Genomic DNA, 14,440 nt, shown 5'->3' with positions numbered 1-14,440 from the left:
CCATACAAGTACTCATTCAACAGACACTAAATCCTTGCTGTGCCAGGCACCACATCAGGCACTGAGGACACGGACAAATCAGACTAATACAAATGACAAAAAGCTCACAGTTTAAGATGAAAGGTCAAAACTTTAAAGTAATGAGTGTAGCAATGAAACCTGATTGAAGTTCCAAAAGGTTAAATAAAACAATGTTATAAATAATGTGGTTTTTTTTTAAAGATTTATTTGTTTGTTTGAAAGTCAGAGTCACACAGAGAGAAGGAGAGGCAGAGAGAGAGAGAGATCTTCCATCCGCTGGTTCACTCCCCAATTGGCCTCAACAGCCTAACCAATCAGAAGCCAGGCGTTTCCTCAGGGTCTCCCATGATGGTGCAGGGGCCCAAGCATTTGGGCCATCTTCCACTGCTTTCCCAGGCCACAGGAGGGAGCTGGATCAGAAGTGGAGCAGCTGGGTCTTGAACTGGTCTATGAACCCATATGGGATGCTGGCACTGCAGGCAGCAGCTTTACCTGCTATGCCACAGCATTGGCCCTAAATAAGGTGTTTATAAGACATACTATGGTCCATCTTGAAGAGCTACATCAACTTGCACAGAGCTTCCCAAAAGAAAGTAGCAGTTTCATTATGGGCTGTTTATTCATCCAGTAGTGTCAGGCTCTGTGAAGGTGTTTAGACAGACAGTTGAGTACCCTCAAACTGTATTACTCTTTCCAAAGTATTAAAACAACTTGCATTGAGAAGAGTTTGCCCAAACAGTCATCATATTTTCTGTCCTTTCTTGCTTGTGGATGAAGCCATTATATTAGAGAGACCTTAACCACCGTAGCAGAGATTCCAACATTTCACTGATGTAGCACAATAAAACTTTGTTCCAGTTAACCTGCAAAAAAAAAAAAATGCAAGTATTGGCAATAAGTGAAGAGAGAAGCGTTCTATGGCATCATCCAGAGGCTTAGGTTCCTTTGCTCTGGAGGCTAAGCCATGTCCCAGAATCTTCTAACTGCAAGGATACAGGAGGATGAAAAAACATACCCACTTTCAACCACCTTGGCCCAGATGTTACATACATTACTTGCATTCATATTTAAGTAATGAGAATTAACAAAATAGCTCTAACTTCATGCAGGAGGGGGATCAATAGTACCTTCCAGGATCGTCACCTTCAATGACAACTCCAGACATTTGAAGAAAGCACATGAATTTCAAATGGTATTAGGACATGCAAGAAGTGCAGGAAGTCACTATGAACCAAGGTGGTTCAGCAGCCAGTGGACTTAATTTTCCAATTTTTCCAGATGGAATGCCCCCAAGAATGATTATGTAAAAACATGAGCATTGATTACTAGATCAGTACATGGAAGAAATGCTGCCACTAGACAGGAATGCTTGCCTTGGAATGTAACGTGACCACAAAATATGTTTCTATTAAGTTTACCTATTGACATAATGGCAGTTATTTGTTATAGAACCTAAAATATCCCAATTTAATAAAATATTATAACTCTCCTATAATAAAGGCACTATTAAGAATTAAATAAATGGCTCAGCATCTTGCATGAAAGAGTTTGAGTTCAATAAATATTACATGCTTATAATTTCTCTAATGTTTTGGGAAGTAAGGGATCCTCTTGCTGATTAAATAATCACCAACACATTTTTTTTCTTCCAAAGGCCTCAGGATATTCCTGTGGCCCTGCTACCGCCAATTTTGATGTGAAAAGGGGCAACCATATTGAACAAGCATTTAGTGTCAGGAGAAAAAGAATCATTGTATTCTCTCAAGAGTACAGTTTCTCATTTGTCTACTCGTTTCTCAGACCTCTTTTTCCCCAGCTGTTTTCCATGATATGAGAATATATTCTGCTCTTGAATTCTAGAAATTTAATTTCACCTACACCAGTTCTTTAAATGAAATATTAATGTTTATTATTGTAAAAGTAATAAATGAACTGAAATTCGGCAAATAAATCTATCAAAATTTCAAGTCTTCATAGGGGTATGAGGCCAGAGGCCATCTATATTTAGTCTGCTAGTGATATCATAGCAAACTATCACAGCCTGGTGGCTTAAACAAGAGTAATTTATTTCTCATGGCTGTGGAGGCTGAAGTCCAAATCAAAGTAACATGAATTTTGGTTACTCTTGACTCCTCTCTGTTTAGCTTGCAGCTCGCTGCCTTCTCATTGTATCTGCACATGTTCTTTCTTCTGGGCACAGGCATCTATAATGTCTCTTCCTCTTCTTATTAGGACAATCCTGTTCTCTTAGAGTCCTAACCTTATGACCTCATTTAAACTGAATTACCTCTTTAAAGGCCCTAACTTCAAATACAATCACATTTAGGGTTAGGGCTCCAACATAGGAACTTGGGCATGGGGGCACACACAATTCAGTCTATAATACCATCTTTAGAGGTTCAATATCTTTATTCCCAAGTAGTTCATCACGAATGTGCCATAGAACTTAAGATAAAACCTATAGCTGTACCATACAAACAAAAAGCAGATGTTGAAGAAAATATACATCCCCTCATCTTCTCTGAGTTTATTCCTTAATTTAGCCATTGGCACAAAACAGAAGCTCAAATAGAATTTCAGTGGTAAGAGCATCAGGTTTGAAGTTTGACCTGAGTTTCAAGACTGACTCTGGTACGTCAGTGAAATGACCTTGAGCCAATTACCTAATACACTGAAACTTCAGTTTACTCATCTTTAAAAGAGGAAATAATAAAGTCTATTTATAGGGTTAGTTTATATATTAAAGAAAATATATGCAAATCACATGACGTGTTTTTTTTTTTTCCTATTGCCACTGTTACCATAAATTTAGAGGCTTGAAACAGCACACATTAATTCTATTACATTTCTGGAAGTCAGAGGTGTACAACAAATCTTACAGAACTAAAATCAAGGTGTTGGCAGGACTGGTGTCTTGTGGAGCTCCCAAGAAACAACCTATTCCTTGCCTTAACTATCTTCTGGAAGATGCCAACATTCCTTATGGCCCCTTCTGGCAACTTCAAAGCCACCTTCCATTCTTTTTAACCTTCTGCCTCCATTTCACAAGGACCCTTGTTTTTTTTTTTTTTTTTGACAGGCAGAGTGGACAGTGAGAGAGAGAGACAGAGAGAAAAGTCTTCCTTTTCTATTGGTTCACCCCTCAATGGCCGCCACGGCCGGTGCACTGCGGCGGGTGCACCGCGCTGGTCCGAAGGCAGGAGCCAGGTGCTTCTCCTGGTCTCCCATGGGGTGCAGGGCCCAAGCACCTGGGCCATCCTCCTCTGCACTCCCGGGCCACAGCAGAGAGCTGGCCTGGAAGGGGGCCAACCGGGACAGAATCCGGCGCCCCAACCGGGACTAGAACCTGGTGTGCCGGCCTGGAGGATTAGCCTATTGAGCCGTGGCGCCGGCCGACTCTTGTTCTTAGAAAGCCACCTGAGTAATCCAGGACAAGCTCCTCACCTCAAAATCTTTAACCTGATTATATTTTCAAAATCCCTTTTGTAATATGAAGTAACATATTCACAGATCCCAGGAATTCAAATACATGAATTTTATGCATCATTTTTCAGCCCATGATACATGGTCAATTGTAAATTAGAGTATTATACTTGTTGCTTTTTCCTACATAGCATAGAAATGTAGTGGATTGGGTTATGGTTCCCAAATACTCTTCATCTACTGATAATATTATACAATGAAGCCTTTTTCCATGTGTCTGGAGTAGAAGAAAGCTATTCTTTAGCATTCTGATATTCGACTTGACCATGTGATTTGATTTGGTCAATGCAATGTTTGCCCAATTGATGTGATGTGAAAAAGGCTTTAACTGTGCTTCTTGGCCTCATTTTTCTTGAGAAAATGATGCCCTGTATAACGCCTGATCCCAGAACAAAAGACAGGTAGAATACTCATACCTAAACAATATTTTGAAACAGAGATTTCCTAGCCAACTTGCTAGTGAAAATAAAAGTTTGTTATGGTGGGCCGGTGACATAGCTCACTAGGCTAATCCTCCGCCTGCGGCGCCAGCACACCAGGTTCTATTCCTGGTTGGGGCGCCAAATTCTGTCCCAGTAGCTCCTCTTCCAGTCCAGCTCTCTGCTGTGGCCAGGGAGTGCAGTGGAGGATGGCCCAAGTGCTTGGGTCCCTGTACCCGAATGGGAGACCGGGAGGAAGCACCTGGCTCCTGGATTCAGATTGGCGCAGCACCGGCCGTGGAGGCCGTTAGGGGAGTGAACCAACAGAAGGAAGACCTTTCTCTCTGTCTCTCTCTCACTGTCTATAACTCTACCTGTCAAAAAAAAAGTTTGTTTGTTATGGTGAACACCTTGGATTTTGGTGTCATTTATTCAGCACTGTTGCAGAAATGGCTAATTAAGATACTCAACTTCCTTGGAGAAATCTTTTAGATTAAGTTCCCCCGAGGCAGACTCTGTAATAAGGACTCATAGAGAAGTGAGTTATTAAGAGGTGCTCCTAGGCAAACCTGGAAGGTGTGGTTAAGTGGGACTGGGAAATACACATTATCAAAGTCCCAGGTCGATGACTTTAGTTCAGCTCCACAGAAGATTTCTGGAGACAGAGTACAGCAATACCTCAGAGAGATGTACTCATCAAAGGAAGGTAACTGGGATATTAATACCCCATTCCCATTCCCACCATTCATTATTTAGCAACTGCCTTCAAGGAAACATAAATTCCATGTTTCTCCAGGAGTACAAGCAAATCAGATGCTGGCGTGGTGAAGGCAGCTCTCTGACAAAAAATACAGGCAAATGTTGGATATAAGAAATATGGGCATAACACTGGAGGTATCTGCTATGCCACTCCTCCCAAATCTCTATCCATAGTTCTAATCAGGTGAATTTGTCTCCCAATGCCAGAGTGTACATGTGACTGAAGCCTGAGAAATCTGTGTGCTCCATTCCCCTGGCTTTAGCATTAGATCCAGAGGAGCAAATGACCCAACTACATATAATCAAAGAATGTTGCAGGAGATTTTCTGTATTAACTACAAAACAGTGCCATCTTCATGTTGATGTTGCTGAGGGAATAAGGCTAGAAATCAACTTGTTTAACAGGAAGATAATGAGCAATAAGAAAAATAGAGAAGGGGTTGGTGTTGTCAAACAGGGTTAAGCTATTTCCTGGGATGCTGGCATCCCATGTGAGTTCCTATTTGATTCCTGGCTGTTCCAATTCTGATCTAGCTCCCTGCTAATGTGCCTGGAAAAAGCAGCAAAAGATGGCCCAAGTATTTGGGCACCTGCAACCCATGTGGGAGACCTGGATGGAATTTCAGGCTCCAGGCTTGGACCTAGCCCAGTCCTGGTCACTGTGGCCATCTGGGGAGTGAACCAGCAGATGGAAGATCTCTCTGTCTCTCCTCCTCTACTCCCTTTCTCTGTAATCTATCTTTCAAATAAATAAAATAAAGCTAAAAAATGGGAAAACAGAAGTCATAGGTGTGAGAGTCTGGTAATCTTATTTAAGTCTCTGGATTCATTCACACATAAATACAATACTAGCATTGTACATATATAGTGAGTCACTTGCATCTAACCTGTTCAATGTTCATCCATCTTAATATATTTCATTCCTAAATTCCATGAAACTTTGATAAGAATATTTAACTTTTTCTATTAAAATATAGTAATCCAGGGACCTGTGTCATGGTATAACAGGTATAGCTGCCACCAGTAACACAAGCATCCCATATGAGCACTGGTTCAAGACACAGCTGCTCTACTTCTGATCTAGCTCTTTGCAAATGAGCCAGCAGACGGTGGCCCAAGTGCTTGGAACCCTGTACCAATGTTGGGGACTCAGTAGAAGCTTGGAGCTCCTAGCTTCGGCCTGACCCAGGTCTAGCTATTGCAGCTATTTGGAGAGTGAACCAGTGGATTTTAGACCTCTCTCTCTTTGTCTCTCCACCTCTCTATATGTTACTGCCTATCAAATAAATAAAATTATTTTTAATGTGGTAAACCACAAATAAAATATTCAACCATTGTACAAATCTTTCTTCACAGGATGTTTAAAGCAATGGTCAAGAATTAGGTATTAATATGCCTCACTTTTACATTGATAGATCAGAGACTCAGACAATATATTTAAGAATTGCCTATCATGCAAGTTATTGCATTAATTGTAAGTCCAGGTCAATCTGGTTCAAAGTCCATTCTCTTTCTCCTATATCACTTTGATTGCTTAACTCAAAACAACCAGACAGATAAAAAACAGTCCAATATCATTTTATGTAGGGTCTCTGCACATATCTTCATTTTTGCTTATAGAAAATGTACTCATCCTTCAAGTCATTGCTCAAATTATCTTAGCCTCTCCAGCTCTATTTCTTTAGCTATGCTCCATAAGTGGTTGAAAAATATTAAAAAGTATAATATATGAGAATGTGTTTAGAACAAGGTCAGTGAAATACCAGGTGTTTAATAAATATCTTAAAGTCACTTTGTAGGCTATTATAGCTAAAGCTTAAAATCATAGCTCTAAGATGATCTTTATAGCTAACTCCAAGATTCTTCAAATAATGATTTTCTATATCAGTAATCTTGAGTTATTTTTACATGTCATTCCCTTGCTTATAAAGAGAGTGTGGAATGTCCAGCGCCATGGCTCACTTGGCTAATCCTCCGCCTGAGGCGCTGACACCCCAGGTTCTAGTCCCAGTTGGGGCACCGGATTCTGTCCCAGTTGCTCCTCTTCCCGTCCAGCTCTCTGCTGTGGCCCGGGAGGGCAGTGGAGGATGGCCCAAGTGCTTGGGTCCCTGCACCCACATGGGAGACCAGGAGGAAGCACCCGGCTCCTGGCTTCAGATCAGCGCAGCGCGCTGTCCATGGCAGCCATTTGGGGAGTGAACCAACAGAAGGAAGACCTTTCTCTCTGTCTCGCTCTCTCATTAACTCTGTCTGTCAAAAAAAAAAAAAAAAAAAAGAAAGAAAGAAAGAAAGAAAGAGGGTGTGGAGCATCAGTATCATTCCTTCAGCCCTTTGTACAACCCCTAGTTTACCCCAGAGATTATAGGAGTACCTACTGATGGTACAAAAAGTATAAGTGCATTTACTGGGTACCTTCTGCATACCAAGAACAGAGCTCAGTTTTACAGGTATTAATTCATTTAATCATCAAAATGATCTTATGAAAGAATATCATTATGCTTGTTATATCAGCTGAGAAAACAAAGACTCAAAAACATTAGGCAATTTATCCAAAATCACTCAAAAGTAAAAGAGAATGTTATTGTCAAAAATGCATAGACTTTGAGATGAAGGGACTAAAATCTGATCAGTTCCTAGCTGTAAAAACTTAAGCTGGCAAATTCATGACTTTGCATGAAATAAGTGAAATAACGGCTATTAAAGTCTCGTTTACCATAAATATTCACTGAATAGTGAGCCCACTGTCTCCTAGACAGTAATGGCACTACAACTTGACCCAATTTCTGTGTGATTCCAAAATCCACACTCTTATCCCATTCTATCTAGCCTCTGTGCAGTGGAAAACTGCCTTGTGTAGATTTTGTGTAGATTTTTTATAGGGCAGAGCCGGCAAAGGACTATTACCCATAGCAACGTTAGCAATTGAATATATAAGTATTGATGTAATTTTATTTAATATGACTTCCTGAAAAACCTCTCATCTATTAAAGACTCAGTTGAAATTATTAGCCTATAGGCATTTATGGATACATGACATATGCAGCACAAATAAAAATGGATTAACCCCTCTCTCACATTTTACATTGTACTGCAAACCCAGTCTGCTGTAATAGATCTCTTTTGTGGTTTTAATCATAACAATTGTACCAAATGACTTTTTTTGGTGCATGTGATAACATCATAATGGAAAACTAAATCGATAGCATATTTCTCAATCTAATTATATGTCTTGCATTTCTAAACCAGTTTTAATGAAATACAATAAGTGGTAGTGTGGAAATTAGAAGAGACTTTAAAAAAAAAAAAAGCGCACTTGCGAATAATGCTGTCAGTGATAGAAATAGAAGTATGTGACTATGCTGATCAGTGAGAACAATGCCTCCCATAGTGACTATGCAGAAAAAAGCCAAAAAAGGGAAGAAGCTTATCCAAACAAATCACCATCCTCAGAAACAAGCATTTTTATAGAACGAGCCTAGGCTACAACAATTTCAAAATGTGTATAGGAGCCTCAGAGGCTGCAAACATAATCTATATGCAAGCCTCACCTTTTTCTTCTTGGGCCACCATATCATAAACACACTAACACCTTTGCAAAATTTTAAAGTCATTCGCTTACTTATTTGTAGGGGTAACTCATTGTCATTTTAGAAAATTTTGAAAATATTTAAAGATTTAAGGAAAAAGATGAACAATGTCCCAAAGTCCCACTCTCAGAGATAACTGTGCTTAATATTTTCATTTCTTTCTTATGCATATGTCTCATATTTGAAGGGATACAATAATTTGGTAAAGGATACAATAATTTGGTAAAATTTGGAAAGCATACTCAAATGGTTCAAAGCAATAAAGTAGACAGACCACAATTGGACAGTAACACAAAAATATGTGATGTTTATAGATGCTGAATTAATTTGCCAGGGGTGCCATAGCAGGTACCACAGAATGGGTGGCTAGAACAAGATTCTTTTGCTTCCATTTCTCAAGTCTGGAAGTGCTGGATCAAGGTATCCTCAGGGTTGGATGCTGCCATGGCCCCTCTCCTTGGCTTGTAAATGGCTATTCCTCTCCCTGTGTCTCCACATGGCTTTCCCTCTGGTGTGTCTGTAGCTGTATTGTCCCAGGGCCCACTCTCATGTCATTATTTTAGCTTAGTTACCTGCTTAAAGACCCTGTTTCCAAACCCAGTCACATTCTGAGGGACTAAGGTTTAGGAGATCAACAGATCAATTTTGAGGGGTCATGATTCAGTCCTTAACAGATGCTGAGTGTGGCAACACAAATACCCCATTCACCAACACCAGGAATACATCACACTCACAAAGAACATAAATACATCAAATACTATCATATACCCAAAAATAGCTGAAGGCCTCACAAGAAACTCTAAAGATAGAAAGATTAGTACACTACAGGGGCCAGCATTGTGGTATGGTGGATAAAACCACCGCTTGCAGTGCCAGCATTCTCATATGGGCACCAGTTCGAGTCCTGGCTGCTCTACTTCCATTCCAGCTCTCTGCCATGGCTTCAGAAAGCAGTAGAAGATGACCCAAGTTCTTGGGGTCCTTCACCCACGTGGGAGACCTGGAAGAAGCTCCTGGCTCCTGGCATTGGATCAGTCCAGCTCTGGCCACCACGACCATTTGGGGAGTGAACCAGCGGATGGAAGACGCACCCCCTGCCCCGTGCCTTCTCTCTACCTCTGCTTATCTGTAACTCTGCCTTTCAATAAATAAGTAAATCTTAAAAAAAAAGATTAGTACACCTCAGGCCCAGTCCTGAAGAAATTTAAATGGGCAAGGAAAGGCTATTTGATAAATGGTATTAAGGGATTTATTAGTACTCTCACCTTATAGTATATATTAAAATATGTTCAAATTTAAAAATAATATTTAAGGTATGGAGATGAATGAGAAGAAAGAAGAGGGAAATGGAGAAGAAAAGAAAATGGAGAGGGTTTTATCTACTTAGTCATGAATGGGGCAGGTATTTTGTTTTAATTCATTCATTTTATAAGCAGTTGTTATATGTGGCTATCACAGGCCACATGTTTTTCTGAGCACAAAATAAACCATTTTATACTTATGTACAATAAATGGAGGCCTTTTAATTGCTTATCAGGTCAATACAAGTTCACATTTTTCTACGAGCCCGTTCAATATTGGCCACATCTTCCTACAACATTGTCAAAAGCTGCAGACAGTCAGTAGGTCCCTGTGTACATTGCTTTCAAAGTAGTTTTGCAAATCAGAACCTTCTATAAATTCCCCAAGAGGGCCAGCTGTTAAAGGAGCCCTGAGGGAACCCTGTAGAGAAACAAGCAACCTTATGTAAAAGAGGACGTCTGCCTTGGTTCGAACGCTGTATCAATCCCCACTGTCGTACCTGAGTCCTGGCTTGCAGGTTATGCCTGAGCGCTCATCTGTGCTTGCTGTGTCTGTCTTTCTGCCTGGGACTGTAAACCCCTGGAGGTTGGCCCATCACATCTGTTCCCTTCATTGTGGCCCGTGCCACAGCGAAACATTCACGAAGAGATCCTAGGAAATGCTTTTAGATGCTGATAATGATGCAGAAAGAGAATCAGCAGGCAGTGTCTGTGGGGCTAGGGTGTGGAGATGCAAGGCCTTACATTGCCAGTTCCATTTGTGTTGCTAGGAATACATAGGAGGAATTATCTGTGAGGGCATCAAAAGACAGGGAGAGAGCTGGCACTCCTTGGGAATCTCCAAGAAGCTCAGTCTGGCAGTATTTGGGTGCACACACACAGGTCCTTTGAAAGACACACGCTTCTCTATGTGCTTCCAGGTAGGACAGAATGAGGAATGCCATCTCAAATATGAGCATATTGGGTTGCAGCTTCCTCTCAGAATCTAAGCTACTGAGAAAGGATGGATAAAACCCCGCCATCATCTTGGGCTCAGAAGACTTCAAAATTGCTCTTTTCAATGTGGTGATCCTAGCATTGTTTTACCTCAGTTTCTAAATGTAAACAATGCCCCAGAATTACACCAATATTAGTGATTTCCCAAAAGGTGGGGGAAGATTTCTATGGGATAGGTAAGTCTTTTAATTCTTTAACCAATCCTCTATTAGGTAACAGTTTTTCCACCTTTATTTCTTTTTAAAATTTTTTTTAAAAATTTAAAAAAATTTTAAAAAATTTCTTTTATTTATTTGAAAGGCAGAGTTACAGAGAGAGAGGGAGAGATAGAGACAGAGGGAGATTTTCCATCCACTGGTATATTCCCCAAATGGCTGCAATAACCAGAGCTGGACTGGTCTGAAGCGAGGAGCCAGGAGCTTCTTCCAGGTCTCCCACATGGGTGCAAGGGTCCAAGCACTTGTGCCATCCTCCATTGCTTTCACAGGTGCATTAGCAGAGAATTGAATCAGAAGTGCTGTAGCCAGGGAAACAGGATACACAGCTGACTCATAGATTGAAAGATGTCCTAAATAGCACTCTGGCCTCAGAATCAGCCCTTAAGGCATTCAGATCTGGCTGAAGAGCCCGTGAGAGTATTTTAGGCATGGAAAGCCAAGACACTCTGGCAAAACAAACAAACAAACAAACAAACACTAAATGAAAGATTTCTGCAAGTGAGATAGTGAGATCCTAGTGGAAAGAACGGGTCATCAAAGAAGGAGGTACCTTTCTCTGAAGGGAAGAAAGAACTTCCACTTTGACCATGGCCTTGTCTAAATATGATCAGAGTCGGTGAACTCAGGGGGCTTCCATAGCCTTGGCAGCTCATGACAAGAGCCTAGGGTGATTACTGAGGCCATAAACAAGAGTGTCAATTTGTTAAGTCAACAACAAGAGTCACTGTGCACTTATTCCTCATGTAGGATCTCTGTCCTTAGTGTGCTGTACATTGAGATTTAATGCTATAACTAGTACTCAAACAGTATTTTTCACTTTATGTTCCTGTGTGGGAGCAAACTGTTGAAATCTTGACTTAATGTATGCTAAACTGATCTTAGGGAATATAAAGAGAATCAAAAATGAATCTTGATGTGAATGGAAGGGGAGAGGGAGTGGGAAAGGGGAGGGTTGTGGGTGGGAGGGATGTTATGGGGGAAAGCCATTGTAATCCATAAGCTGTACTTTGGAAATTTATATTCATTAAATAAAAGTTAAAAAAAAAACACCAAAGAAATCATATGAATTTTATGTAAAATAATATATTTTTATTCATTTGTGAAAGTTAACAGGAAAAGCAGTTCAAAATGTGAGTGGTTATGTAAAATAGTTAGAAAGTCAAAACAGCATGGTGAAAACTTGCTGCTTAATTCAGATGCATTCCTGAGGAGGTAGGTCACCATTTTTCCTTGAATATAAGAAAACAGGTTTACAGCACATGCTTTCTACATGGTGGCCAAGGTGTGAGCCCATAACCTGGTCCCCTGCAGTCCCTTTCTCCTTCCTGAGGCTTTGGCTTTACATCTGCAGAAACAAGTAAGTAAGTAGGAGTGGGAAAACATGGTGGCACAGCTCTGACAGTGGGAGCACAGAGTCTGGAGTGACAGAAGGGTTTTAACTTCATCTTGTAGGGATTAAGAGCCATGGAGGGGCTCTATTGGGGGATTTACATGATCGCAAATGAGATTTCAAAATATGACTCTGGTAAAATCATGGAGAATGGATTGAAGATGGCAAATTAAGAGACAGAGTCTGTAGGATGGGAGGGGTGCAAGTGGGAGAGAAGTTATGTGGGGGGAAAGCCATTGTAATCCATAAACTGTACTTTGGAAATTTATATTCACTAAATAAAAGTTAAAAAAAAATTAAAAAAGAATAAAGAATATAATATGACACCCCCCCCCAAAAAAAGAACATTTCAATGTTGGACTGTGAAGATGAAGAGATTGATGAAATTCCAGAAATGGAATTCAAGAAATTGATCATAGGATTACTTAGAAATAATCAGAAGCAAATTCGTAAACTAAAGAATTGTGTACATCACATGAATAAAAATTTTCCCATAAAATTGAGATTTTAAAGAGAAATCAAAATGAAATATTGGAAATGAAGAATTCAAAGAACAAATTAAAATAGAGCAAAAAGCTTTAATAACAGACTCAAAGAGGCAGAAAAATGAATATTCAAGTTAGAAGACAAATCTCTGGAAATTTTAGAGTCAGACAGAAGAAGAAGAGAGGAGGAAGAGGGGGGAAGGAGGAGGAGAAGAAGGAGGAGGAGGAGGAGGAGAAGGAAGAGGAGGAGAAGAAGAAATCAGAAAACTAAAAAACATCTAGTTTCCTAATTGTTAGTATCAAATGACCCAACATATGGGTCATAAGAGTTCCTGAAGGCATGGAAAGAGAGAATGTATTAGAACTTTTTAGTGAAATAATTACAGAAAACTTCCCTAATTTAGAGAGAGAAAGGGATATCCAAGTACAGGAAGCACATAGAACTCCTAATAAACATGACCAGAAGGGATCTGTACAACAACACCTTGTAGTCAAACTCTCCACAGCAAAACATCAAGAAAAGATTCTAAAATGTGCAGGAGAGAAACACCAGATTACTTTCAGAGGATCTCCACCTAGAAAAACAGCAGAATTTGCATCAGAAAGCCTACAGGCTAGGAGAGAATGGCAAGATATAGTCCAAGACTTAGGGGGAAAAAAACTATCAACCCAGAATACTATACCCTGCAAAGCTCTCATTTATGAATGAAGGTGAAAAAAAGACCTTCCATAACAAACAGAAATGGAAAGAATTTGTCACCACCAGTCCAGCCTTACAAAAAATGCTTAAGGATGTGCTATACACAAAAACCAGAAACATGGTCATGACTATGAAATAAAGTGAAGGCAGAAAACCTACCAGTAGAAATACAAAGAAAATCAAAGGAAACAATAGGAATATTTATGGGGAAAATGGCAGGACCAAGTCATTACTTATGAATAGTCACCTTGAAGGTAAATTGCCTAACTCTCCAGTTAAAAGATACAGATTGGCTGAATGCATTAAAAAATAAAGCCCAACTATTTGAAGCCAACAACAAAAATACATGCAGACTGAAAGTGAAAGGATGGAGAAAGATATTTCATGCTAACAGAAATCAAAAACGAGCTGGTGTAGCCATCCTAATATCAGAAAAAATATTTTGTCACAAAAACTATTAAAATAGACAAAGAAGGCGGATGGCACCATGGCTCACTTGGCTAATACACTGCCTGTGGTGCTGGCACTTCGAGTTCTAGTTCTGGTTGGGGTGCCGGGTACTAGTCCTGGTTGCTCCTCTTCTAGTCCAGCTCTCTGCTGTGGCCCGGGAGGGCAGTGGAGGATGGCCCAGGTACTTGGGCCCTGCACCCTCATGGGAAGACCAGGAGGAGGCACTCAGCTCCTGGCTTCAGATCGGCGCAATGCACTGGCCATAGCGGCCATTTGGGGGGTGAACCAATGGAGGGATGACCTTTCTCTCTGTCTCTCTCTCTCTCTCTGTCTAACTCTGCCTGTCAAAAAAAAAATAGACAAGGTAGGCACTATGTAGTGATTAAGGGATCAATTCAATGGGAAGATGTGACTATTGCAAACATCTATATACCTAATTACAGGTCACCTGGCTTTTAAAAAATGTTAATGGACCTAAAGAGAGACATAGACTCCAATACAATAGTAATGGAGGACTTCAATACTCCACTTTCAGCAATGGACATGTCAACCAGACAGAAAATCAGCAAGGAAACCGCAGAATTAATTGACACTAAGGACTAAATGGACCTAACTAATATCTACAGAACTT

General features: G+C 40.3%; 1 long non-coding RNA gene across 1 annotated transcript in view; it reads right to left on the bottom strand.

Annotated features, from left to right (window-relative positions):
* Window positions 1-209: 209 nt before the first annotated feature.
* The window catches only part of LOC149125694 (uncharacterized), a 104,646-nt gene continuing 90,415 nt past the window's right edge, over window positions 210-14,440 (bottom strand). Inside the window, exon 3 of the long non-coding RNA XR_016237328.1 lies at window positions 210-884. This is a non-coding gene — a long non-coding RNA (uncharacterized LOC149125694). The remainder of the gene's footprint in view (window positions 885-14,440) is intronic.

The sequence above is a fragment of the Oryctolagus cuniculus genome, chromosome 7 (genome assembly GCF_051225735.1).
Source record: "Oryctolagus cuniculus isolate XC-2025 breed Fujian yellow rabbit chromosome 7, ASM5122573v1, whole genome shotgun sequence".
NCBI lineage: Eukaryota > Metazoa > Chordata > Mammalia > Lagomorpha > Leporidae > Oryctolagus > Oryctolagus cuniculus.
Note: the sequence above shows the minus strand (reverse complement) of the source record. Positions and strands in the feature narration are given on the sequence as shown.